At 70.3% G+C, this 11083-nt stretch overlaps 5 non-coding genes across 5 annotated transcripts; 2 read left to right on the top strand and 3 right to left on the bottom strand.

The window, feature by feature from the left end:
* Window positions 1–3824: 3824 nt before the first annotated feature.
* Window positions 3825–3896, bottom strand: TRNAE-CUC (transfer RNA glutamic acid (anticodon CUC)). Its single transcript has one exon. It is a non-coding gene; the product is annotated as a tRNA-Glu (tRNA).
* A 292-nt stretch (window positions 3897–4188) lies between these two features.
* Window positions 4189–4260, bottom strand: TRNAG-UCC (transfer RNA glycine (anticodon UCC)). The gene has a single exon. It is a non-coding gene; the product is annotated as a tRNA-Gly (tRNA).
* A 761-nt stretch (window positions 4261–5021) lies between these two features.
* Window positions 5022–5093, bottom strand: TRNAD-GUC (transfer RNA aspartic acid (anticodon GUC)). Its single transcript has one exon. It is a non-coding gene; the product is annotated as a tRNA-Asp (tRNA).
* Window positions 5094–5733: 640 nt separating this feature from the next.
* On the top strand, window positions 5734–5816 carry TRNAL-CAG (transfer RNA leucine (anticodon CAG)). Its single transcript has one exon. It is a non-coding gene; the product is annotated as a tRNA-Leu (tRNA).
* A 1600-nt stretch (window positions 5817–7416) lies between these two features.
* TRNAG-GCC (transfer RNA glycine (anticodon GCC)) lies at window positions 7417–7487 on the top strand. Its single transcript has one exon. It is a non-coding gene; the product is annotated as a tRNA-Gly (tRNA).
* The last annotated feature ends 3596 nt before the right edge of the window (window positions 7488–11083 follow it).

Here is an 11083-nt window from a genome sequence, read left to right as displayed (position 1 = left end):
GCGCGCCGTCCCCTTTTGGCCGGCCCTGCAGCCCCAGCGCGCCCCCCGGCTTCCTCTGGCCCACGCTCAAGGCGCCTGGCCTAAACCAGCTCCGCTCCGGACCAGGCCGGAGCCCGCCCCTGCCCTTCCTCTCCGTCTCTCTCGCCCAGCGGACCAAACTCCACCCAGCGCCCGAGGCCCCTGGCCCGCCCACACGCCTCCCTTGCCCCTTTTCTCTTCAGGACCCTGAGCACCCCGCTTCGCTCACCCGCTTCCCTTCCAGCGAGGCTCCCCCGCACCACCACACACCCGCACGGCGCCGCGCCGCACCAGAGCCCACGGGGCCGCGCCCCACCTCCACGCCTTTCATCACGGTTCCTCCCTCCCGGTCTCACTCTACCCACACTGCCAGAGTCCTCCTCTCTTTGCACAACCAGGGGCAACCAAGTTGCCACCCCGAGCCCTGATCCGTCCCATTCTCCTCCAGGGACCCTCACAAACTCACTGGGCTGCACCAGGAAGACCCGATGCATGGCACCACATGCTCCCGACGCGCGCCCTATAGTCTCTTGAGGCCCCGCTTGGCCGCAGTGGCCTTCCAACTCCGCCGCTCCTGCCACGCTAGGACCCCCGCCAACACCAGGTCCACCAACGCCCGCGCCAGCACTAGCACCAGCAGCACCAGTCTCCCCCTCCGCCGCCACCACCACCACCACCACCAGTCCTCCATCACCACACCGCGTCGGGCACCATCGCCCAGAGCAGGGAAGTTCTCCACCATCAGCACCACCCACCCCACCACCAAGTCCACCACCAAGTCCACCACCACGATCACCAGCAGGACCAAGTCCGCCACCAGCGCACCAGCTTGGCATCATTGCCAACGGTACCGAAGTCCTCCACGATCACCACCCCCACCCCCACCGCCACCACCGCCACCTCCACCATCACCAACACCGCCACCTCCAACATCGCCACCACCAACAACTCCACCACCACCGCCACCTCCAGCACCAGCACCACCACCATCACCAGCAGGACCAAGTCCACCGCCAGCTCACCAGCATGGGCATCATTGCCAACAGTACCGAAGTCCTCCACGATCACCACCCCCACCACCCCCGCCACCACCGCCACCACCACCAGCTCCACCACCACCACCGCCACCTCCACCACCACCACCACCACCATCACCAGCAGGACCAAGTCCACCGCCAGCTCAGCAGCATGGGCATCATTGCCAACGGTACCGAAGTCCTCCACGATCACCACCCCCGCCACCCCCGCCACCCCCGCCACCCCCGCCACCACCTCCACCAACTCCACCAGCTCCACCAACACCAGCTCCACCACCAAGTCCACCATCACCACACCGCGTCGGGCACCATCGCCAACACTCCTGGAGTCCATCACCACCGCCGCCGCCACCGGGACCGTGCACACCATCGCCACAGCAGCCCGCGCACCGGCACCAAGAGCACCGAGGTCAACCCCCAGCACCAGCAGCAGCAGCACCAAGTCGTCCTCCACCAGCAACACAAGCACCAGCACAGCCTGCACCTCCAGCCCCACCAGCCCCTCCTGCCCCAACATCCCCTCACGGTTCCCCTGCCTGCACGCCCCCTCCTCTCCAAGTCCTCACTGGTCAATGATCCTGTGTGGCATTTGTCCCTTTGGCCTCTCTGAATCTCAAGCCCAGGACGCCCCCTGACGCATGACTGGCTGTCCCGATGACAGGTGATCGAAGTCTCGGGGGCGGTGGAATCCCTCACCCCGTTGGGACGGCTCCTAGACCCGGGCCCGCCCTCTCTCTGTGTCTCCCTTCGGCCTGCCCGCCGGCCTGCTTCCCACCCACGCCCCCCACACCCCACCCCTTGGCCTGACCACCTTGCAGCACCGCACAGCAGTCTCCCCCCGCGCACCTCCTCCGCCACGGTCCTGTCCCGCCACGGGGGCCTCCAGCTCTCTTGCACCGGGGCCCGCTCCCCAGCACTTGCCACGCGCAGCTCCTGCCAGCCTCCAGGCTGGACCCCTCCCACCCACCCCCCACCCCCATCGCTCACATTCTCGGCTGGCAGTCCCGGCCTCCCACACGCTCCTCAGGCACACTCGTGCTCTCTCCCCTCCCCTACCTCAGAGCTCACCCTCCCGCACAGGTGCTCACGTCCATGCCTGGCATGGCGCCGGGGAAGGAGCTCTTCCCCCGCCCCACCGAAGCCTCTGCAGACACCCTGCCCGACTGTCCAGCCGCACTCTGGACCGGTCCCGCAAGCCCCACACCTCCCCGCGCCGGGCACCCCACCCACACACCCGGGCTGCCCCCGGCCCTCCCCTCCTTCTGGGATCCTCCTCGCTCTATGCCCTGACCCCCGTGGGAGGCCACCCACGTGAGTAAACACCTTCATCCCGCGGCATCCCCCACCACACACGCTCCACACACACCCCCCCACACACGCTCACACCCACACACCCCACACACACCCCACACGCACCCAGACACACCCCCACACGCTCACACCACACACACACACACACACACACACCCACACACCCACAGAAGCAATGGCGCTGAGGGAAGTTCCCGTGGTGATGGTCAGCGCCCGGCTGCCCACAGCGGCTCCTTTCCACCGCTGGGACGACCTTGCCCCAACCCAGCCAGTGTGGTGCCGCGGCAGGTTTGGCCGGTGCACGGGCTGTCCGCTTGGGCTCCTGAAGGAGACAATCTCTGAACAGACAGCAGACCCGTGGCGGACAGAGGCGTGCAAGTGTTTCTGGGAAGGAGACCGTGGTCTGCGATTTAGCTGGAGGAGCACCCGGACAAGACGACGGGCACAGGGCTGGAGACAGGGCTGGAGTAGCTCCTGGCTAGGTGTCGGCTAAGGCGCCAGTGGGAAAACCTTCAACGGGCAAACTCGGCCGTGGGCCTGCGCGGTGGCGGTCGGGGCTGGGGGAGGTGGAAGGCGTTCCAGGGAACACGCTTGCCACTTTGCCGTGGGACTCAAGGGATGGGTGATGCGATTTCAAGAACCTGTTGGCTACAAGTCCACCGTCTGTCTCCGGTGTGCCTCCACCCCCTCCCCCTGCTTGGCTGTTGGGTTTTCCCCACCGGCCTCCCGAATCTTCCTGCTGTCTCTCCTGCACTGCCCGTCGGTTCTGCTTCGTGCACGCGTCCACGTTCGCTCTCCCAACTCCACATCCCCGGCGCAACCGTGCCGCTCTCTGCTCGTGGTGGCCGGGAAGCTGGACCGAGCGGTGGCTGGCCCGAGGGCGAGGGAAGGGACCAGGGGCTCCAGCAGGTGTCCCGACGCAAAGAGGCAGATCGCTCACCCTGCCCCGACCTCTTCCCCCTCCGACCCCCCACCCCCCCGGCCCGCTTCCCCGCACCGTCAGCACTCAGTAGCACCTCCGGAAGGAGCAAGGGGTGGCTTGTCAGGGGTGGCGGGGTTTCTCCTGGCGGCAGCAGTGCAGCCGGAGAGTCCAAGCCCCTGCGGTGGCCGGACGTGCGGGCGTCTGTGGGTGGCCCCGCGTGAGGACAGAGGGTATCGCGCGCGCGCGCGTGCGCGCGGCCTCTCGGGTTTGGGACGGAGGAAGAGGGGGAGCCATGCGAGCGCCCAGGCGAGGCGCCGACGCGCTGCCGTTGGGCGGCCGGCCCGCTGGCGAGGCCAAAAGGGTTGGGCTGGCCGAGGCGACAGGGCAAGGCTTGGGCTCGGCCGTGCGCCTGGCCTTGTCTGGGCCCCGAGGCCGTGGGGCTAGCCGCGAGGCAAGGGAGAAGCCAGCCAGCTTCGGCTAAAAGGGGTGCGGATGCGCTGGGGAGAGGTCGGGAGGCCGAGAGGAAGAAGAAAGGCTTCCCTGACCGGGAATCGAACCCGGGCCGCGGCGGTGAGAGCGCCGAATCCTAACCACTAGACCACCAGGGAGCGTCGGGCTCTGCGCCTGGCCCGCGCGCCCTGGGCGCAGCGCCTCCAGACCACCCCGTCGCCTCCGCTTTGGCTCCAAGGCCCCTGCCTGGCCACGGCCAGCCGCCCGCCCGCCCTACCAACCCACCCGCCCTGCCGGCAGCACCCTCAAAACGCTGCGCACCTCCTTCCCTCCCTCACACACGCGCTCAGCCTCGGGCCACGCTCCGGCTCCGGGCTCTCGGCTCCCGGCTCCCGGCTCCCATCGGGCCTGGGCACGAGGGCCCTGGAGCCGTGCAAAAGGTTGGCCAGCTGCGTTGGCCGGGAATCGAACCCGGGTCAACTGCTTGGAAGGCAGCTATGCTCACCACTATACCACCAACGCTGCACAGCCCCGGCCGCCCCGAGACGCCGGCGCACGCTTCGCAGAGGCGCCTTCACGCCTTCTCGCCGCCGCCTGGGCCGCCTGGCGACGCCCTGCCCCGACGTGCCGCCGGTCGGCAGCTCTGCGCTGCCGCAGGCGCCAGCAGCGGCCGCCCCAGCCCCAGCCGCAGCCCCAGCGCCAGCCCCAGCCCCAGCCCCAGCCCCAGCGCCAGGCCCAGCCCCGCCAGCACGACGCCGCTGTGCGGCTCCGCAGGCCCGACCGCCCGCCGCCCGCCTCTGGGGGGCGCTCTGGCCGCCGTGCCGCTCCCCCGGCCCTCGGCTGCCGGCCGGGCATTCCCCGCCCCGCGAGACACGCTGCCCTCCGGCGACCCGCTCGCCCGGGCCCTTCTCCGCGGAGTGCCCGGCGAGGCCACATCCCGCACCCACAGAGGACCCGACCCAGCCGCCGCCCACCCCGTCCCCCGCGCCCATCCAGCACCGGGCAGCGTCGCGTCGCCGAGGAGCCCGTTGCGGCCAGTCACTCGTCAGGCGCCGGGGGCACGACAGGAGGCCCTGGCTGGGCCGTGGTGACCCCGCACGCGCGCGCGCGCGCGCCCGGGGTCACGAGGAAGGCAAAGGGGTGGGGGCGCTCGACGGTGGGCAAGCCGGGCACCCGTCGTCGCCCCGCGCTTCTCGCCGGACGCGCGAGGGAGGAGAAGGGCCCTGGGGGCAAGCGTTTGGACAGAGCGGCGGTGGCGCCGGCGACCAAAAAGGGCGTCTTGCCTCCCCGTCGGGGAATCGAACCCCGGTCTCCCGCGTGACAGGCGGGGATACTCACCACTATACTAACGAGGACGGCGGCGGCGGCCACCCGGGCGCCCGACCCCTCTCCGCCTGCCCGCCCACGCCTACCCCTGCCCTCGACGCCCTGCCTTACGCAGGCGCCCGCCACGTGCCACACCCGACCGGACCCCAAACCAACCGCGCCAGCCCGCACAGCAGCCCTCCCAGCCCGACTCGGAGTGGACCCCAGGCCCGGGCCCCGGACCCGGACGGCGCGGAACACTCCGAGTGCGCCGGCGCCTAGGGCCTGCCCGGCGCGGATCGCGCAGGGAGAAGAGGCCCGAGCGGGCAAGCAAGGATGCGAGCAGGAGGACGGGCGCCCCGGATGGGCAGGGGCGGAGGAGGGAGGGCGGCGAGGACCTAGTGGGGGTGGGGGGTGGGGGGTGGGGGGGGGCGGCGGCGGCCAGACAGGCTGGGCCGACGCCGGTCTCTGGGTGCGGGGCCGCGATGTGCGAGGGGGCGGGGCGGCGCGGGGCGAGGCGGCGGCGACGGCGGCGGCCGCGGCGGGCGCGGCGCCAGGCGAGGCGGCTGGCGCTGCTCCTGGTCGGCCGGGGCGCGCGTCCCGTCCCTTGCGCGCCCACACAGCCGCCAGCCGCCGCCAGCGTTCGCGCCGGGTCCCAGCCAGGCGAGCGGCGACGCGCCCAGGCCCGCCGTCAGGATGGCCGAGCGGTCTAAGGCGCTGCGTTCAGGTCGCAGTCTCCCCTGGAGGCGTGGGTTCGAATCCCACTCCTGACACGCCCACCTTTTGGCCCGCCCCACCAGGGCACCGGACCCCGGCGGGCCTGGAGCCACGCCCTATCGCAAGCCCGCTCCTGCCTGGCCCGCCGCTCCGGCCTTGCGCCCTAGCACAAAGGGCCCAGTGCCGAGCCCTGACGCCTCGACGCTCCTGGCCCCAGGCTTGGCGCACACACGCCCTCCCCCACCAGGTCACGCGCCTTTCCCGCCCGATCCCACGCCCACCCCCGCAGGCCTGGGCCACTTGGCAGCACGTCTCTCCTCACCTGCTTTCCGGGGGCTGCGTTTTCCTTCCTTCCTCCCTCGGGCTCCCGCTCCCGCTCCACTCCCGCGGCCCCCTGCAGACCAGCCGGCGGCGCAAATGCCCAAAGCCCTCCGCATTCCGTTCTCCACCAGACTGGTGCCTGCTGAAGAGCGCCTCGCTCTCAGAGCCGTGCACTCCCGCCACCAGGAGCACACCGTCCCACAGAGAGCCCGTCCGTCCTTTCCGCCGGCCCCCATTCCCTTCTCTCCACACCCTCCTCAGGTGGCCCGAGGTGCCCACGACGATTTGCCACCTTGATGACGCTTTACCCTGCCCACACCTGCCTGCCTCCCTCCCGGGACCCAGGCTGCCCAGCCACCTGCTCGCCGGCCCACGACAGGGCCCTCCCTTCAGTGGGCCTGGCCCGGGAGTCCAGCCCGGGCAGGTGGCTCCCGTGAGCGCTGAGCCCAAGGAAGCCCTGGATCCCCAGGCCACCCACCTGGGCGCCCCAGCGCATCTCCGCGCCGGCAGCCGCTGCCCGGCCGGGACCCGAGGACCCCAGCGCGCTCCCTCACCGCGCTGTCGGCCAGCTAGCCAGCAGCCACTCTGCCGGAGCGCTCCCGCCAGCCAAGGTCGCGCTCTTGCCTCACAACCACCGCCGCCCTCCCCACGCCCCCCGCCCCCCCGCCGAGCTGGCCCCCGAGGGAGCGCTGCGCGCCCGAGCTCACACACCTCGCTTCGCTCTCCTGGCCTGAGCGGCTACTCGGCGGCGCCGGCGGCGCTACGGGGCCTCCATCTCCTACACACGACACACGCGCCCGCCCACACCCACACCCACACACCCCACCCCGCGACAGCCCACCCCACGGCACCGCACGTGCGCACACAACCGGAGCTCCGGTCCGCCGCCCCGCCCGCCCTCGCACCCTCTGCCCCGGCCAGGAAGCCCTCGGCCAAAGGGGCTTTGGGTGGCGGCTGAGAGGAGCCGCGGAAGGCCACGGCCGTGCTCAGCCGCGCCTGCCACAGCCTCCCCCGCGCTGGGTGGGATTCGGGCGCTGGCCAGCCTGGGTCCGGCTCCCGGCTGCCCCTGGCCACCCCGGCAGGGCAGCGTCTCGCCGCGGCCCTCGACCGAGGAGAAAGCACCGCAGGAGCCTAGTCGGCCGGCGTGCGTCCCCGCCGCGCTCGGCCCGCCTGCGCCGCTCGCTAGGGCTCGGGACGTGCCTGGAGCCTCTGTCCCACACCGCGCGTCCGCCTCCTGCTCAAACGAAGCCGATGCTCCGAACAGGCCCGGACCCGGGTCTGGCCGCCGCTGGGGAGCGCCGCTGGGGAAGCCGTCTGGGGAGCGGCGCCATCGGTGCATGGGTGGTTCAGTGGTAGAATTCTCGCCTGCCACGCGGGAGGCCCGGGTTCGATTCCCGGCCCATGCAGCGCGCCGTCCCCTTTTGGCCGGCCCTGCAGCCCCAGCGCGCCCCCCGGCTTCCTCTGGCCCACGCTCAAGGCGCCTGGCCTAAACCAGCTCCGCTCCGGACCAGGCCGGAGCCCGCCCCTGCCCTTCCTCTCCGTCTCTCTCGCCCAGCGGACCAAACTCCACCCAGCGCCCGAGGCCCCTGGCCCGCCCACACGCCTCCCTTGCCCCTTTTCTCTTCAGGACCCTGAGCACCCCACTTCGCTCACCCGCTTCCCTTCCAGCGAGGCTCCCCCGCACCACCACACACCCGCACGGCGCCGCGCCGCACCAGAGCCCACGGGGCCGCGCCCCACCTCCACGCCTTTCATCACGGTTCCTCCCTCCCGGTCTCACTCTACCCACACTGCCAGAGTCCTCCTCTCTTTGCACAACCAGGGGCAACCAAGTTGCCACCCCGAGCCCTGATCCGTCCCATTCTCCTCCAGGGACCCTCACAAACTCACTGGGCTGCACCAGGAAGACCCGATGCATGGCACCACATGCTCCCGACGCGCGCCCTATAGTCTCTTGAGGCCCCGCTTGGCCGCAGTGGCCTTCCAACTCCGCCGCTCCTGCCACGCTAGGACCCCCGCCAACACCAGGTCCACCAACGCCCGCGCCAGCACTAGCACCAGCAGCACCAGTCTCCCCCTCCGCCGCCACCACCACCACCACCACCAGTCCTCCATCACCACACCGCGTCGGGCACCATCGCCCAGAGCAGGGAAGTTCTCCACCATCAGCACCACCCACCCCACCACCAAGTCCACCACCAAGTCCACCACCACGATCACCAGCAGGACCAAGTCCGCCACCAGCGCACCAGCTTGGCATCATTGCCAACGGTACCGAAGTCCTCCACGATCACCACCCCCACCCCCACCGCCACCACCGCCACCTCCACCATCACCAACACCGCCACCTCCAACATCGCCACCACCAACAACTCCACCACCACCGCCACCTCCAGCACCAGCACCACCACCATCACCAGCAGGACCAAGTCCACCGCCAGCTCACCAGCATGGGCATCATTGCCAACAGTACCGAAGTCCTCCACGATCACCACCCCCACCACCCCCGCCACCACCGCCACCACCACCAGCTCCACCACCACCACCGCCACCTCCACCACCACCACCACCACCATCACCAGCAGGACCAAGTCCACCGCCAGCTCAGCAGCATGGGCATCATTGCCAACGGTACCGAAGTCCTCCACGATCACCACCCCCGCCACCCCCGCCACCCCCGCCACCCCCGCCACCACCTCCACCAACTCCACCAGCTCCACCAACACCAGCTCCACCACCAAGTCCACCATCACCACACCGCGTCGGGCACCATCGCCAACACTCCTGGAGTCCATCACCACCGCCGCCGCCACCGGGACCGTGCACACCATCGCCACAGCAGCCCGCGCACCGGCACCAAGAGCACCGAGGTCAACCCCCAGCACCAGCAGCAGCAGCACCAAGTCGTCCTCCACCAGCAACACAAGCACCAGCACAGCCTGCACCTCCAGCCCCACCAGCCCCTCCTGCCCCAACATCCCCTCACGGTTCCCCTGCCTGCACGCCCCCTCCTCTCCAAGTCCTCACTGGTCAATGATCCTGTGTGGCATTTGTCCCTTTGGCCTCTCTGAATCTCAAGCCCAGGACGCCCCCTGACGCATGACTGGCTGTCCCGATGACAGGTGATCGAAGTCTCGGGGGCGGTGGAATCCCTCACCCCGTTGGGACGGCTCCTAGACCCGGGCCCGCCCTCTCTCTGTGTCTCCCTTCGGCCTGCCCGCCGGCCTGCTTCCCACCCACGCCCCCCACACCCCACCCCTTGGCCTGACCACCTTGCAGCACCGCACAGCAGTCTCCCCCCGCGCACCTCCTCCGCCACGGTCCTGTCCCGCCACGGGGGCCTCCAGCTCTCTTGCACCGGGGCCCGCTCCCCAGCACTTGCCACGCGCAGCTCCTGCCAGCCTCCAGGCTGGACCCCTCCCACCCACCCCCCACCCCCATCGCTCACATTCTCGGCTGGCAGTCCCGGCCTCCCACACGCTCCTCAGGCACACTCGTGCTCTCTCCCCTCCCCTACCTCAGAGCTCACCCTCCCGCACAGGTGCTCACGTCCATGCCTGGCATGGCGCCGGGGAAGGAGCTCTTCCCCCGCCCCACCGAAGCCTCTGCAGACACCCTGCCCGACTGTCCAGCCGCACTCTGGACCGGTCCCGCAAGCCCCACACCTCCCCGCGCCGGGCACCCCACCCACACACCCGGGCTGCCCCCGGCCCTCCCCTCCTTCTGGGATCCTCCTCGCTCTATGCCCTGACCCCCGTGGGAGGCCACCCACGTGAGTAAACACCTTCATCCCGCGGCATCCCCCACCACACACGCTCCACACACACCCCCCCACACACGCTCACACCCACACACCCCACACACACCCCACACGCACCCAGACACACCCCCACACGCTCACACCACACACACACACACACACACACACCCACACACCCACAGAAGCAATGGCGCTGAGGGAAGTTCCCGTGGTGATGGTCAGCGCCCGGCTGCCCACAGCGGCTCCTTTCCACCGCTGGGACGACCTTGCCCCAACCCAGCCAGTGTGGTGCCGCGGCAGGTTTGGCCGGTGCACGGGCTGTCCGCTTGGGCTCCTGAAGGAGACAATCTCTGAACAGACAGCAGACCCGTGGCGGACAGAGGCGTGCAAGTGTTTCTGGGAAGGAGACCGTGGTCTGCGATTTAGCTGGAGGAGCACCCGGACAAGACGACGGGCACAGGGCTGGAGACAGGGCTGGAGTAGCTCCTGGCTAGGTGTCGGCTAAGGCGCCAGTGGGAAAACCTTCAACGGGCAAACTCGGCCGTGGGCCTGCGCGGTGGCGGTCGGGGCTGGGGGAGGTGGAAGGCGTTCCAGGGAACACGCTTGCCACTTTGCCGTGGGACTCAAGGGATGGGTGATGCGATTTCAAGAACCTGTTGGCTACAAGTCCACCGTCTGTCTCCGGTGTGCCTCCACCCCCTCCCCCTGCTTGGCTGTTGGGTTTTCCCCACCGGCCTCCCGAATCTTCCTGCTGTCTCTCCTGCACTGCCCGTCGGTTCTGCTTCGTGCACGCGTCCACGTTCGCTCTCCCAACTCCACATCCCCGGCGCAACCGTGCCGCTCTCTGCTCGTGGTGGCCGGGAAGCTGGACCGAGCGGTGGCTGGCCCGAGGGCGAGGGAAGGGACCAGGGGCTCCAGCAGGTGTCCCGACGCAAAGAGGCAGATCGCTCACCCTGCCCCGACCTCTTCCCCCTCCGACCCCCCACCCCCCCGGCCCGCTTCCCCGCACCGTCAGCACTCAGTAGCACCTCCGGAAGGAGCAAGGGGTGGCTTGTCAGGGGTGGCGGGGTTTCTCCTGGCGGCAGCAGTGCAGCCGGAGAGTCCAAGCCCCTGCGGTGGCCGGACGTGCGGGCGTCTGTGGGTGGCCCCGCGTGAGGACAGAGGGTATCGCGCGCGCGCGCGCGCGTGCGCGCGGCCTCTCGGGTTTGGGACGGAGGAAGAGGGGGAGCCATGCGAGCGCCC

The sequence above is a fragment of the Mirounga angustirostris genome, unplaced genomic scaffold (assembly GCF_029215605.1).
Source record: "Mirounga angustirostris isolate CCGP_5_RB_7025 unplaced genomic scaffold, mMirAng1.0.hap1 SCAF_6, whole genome shotgun sequence".
NCBI lineage: Eukaryota > Metazoa > Chordata > Mammalia > Carnivora > Phocidae > Mirounga > Mirounga angustirostris.
Note: the sequence above shows the minus strand (reverse complement) of the source record. Positions and strands in the feature narration are given on the sequence as shown.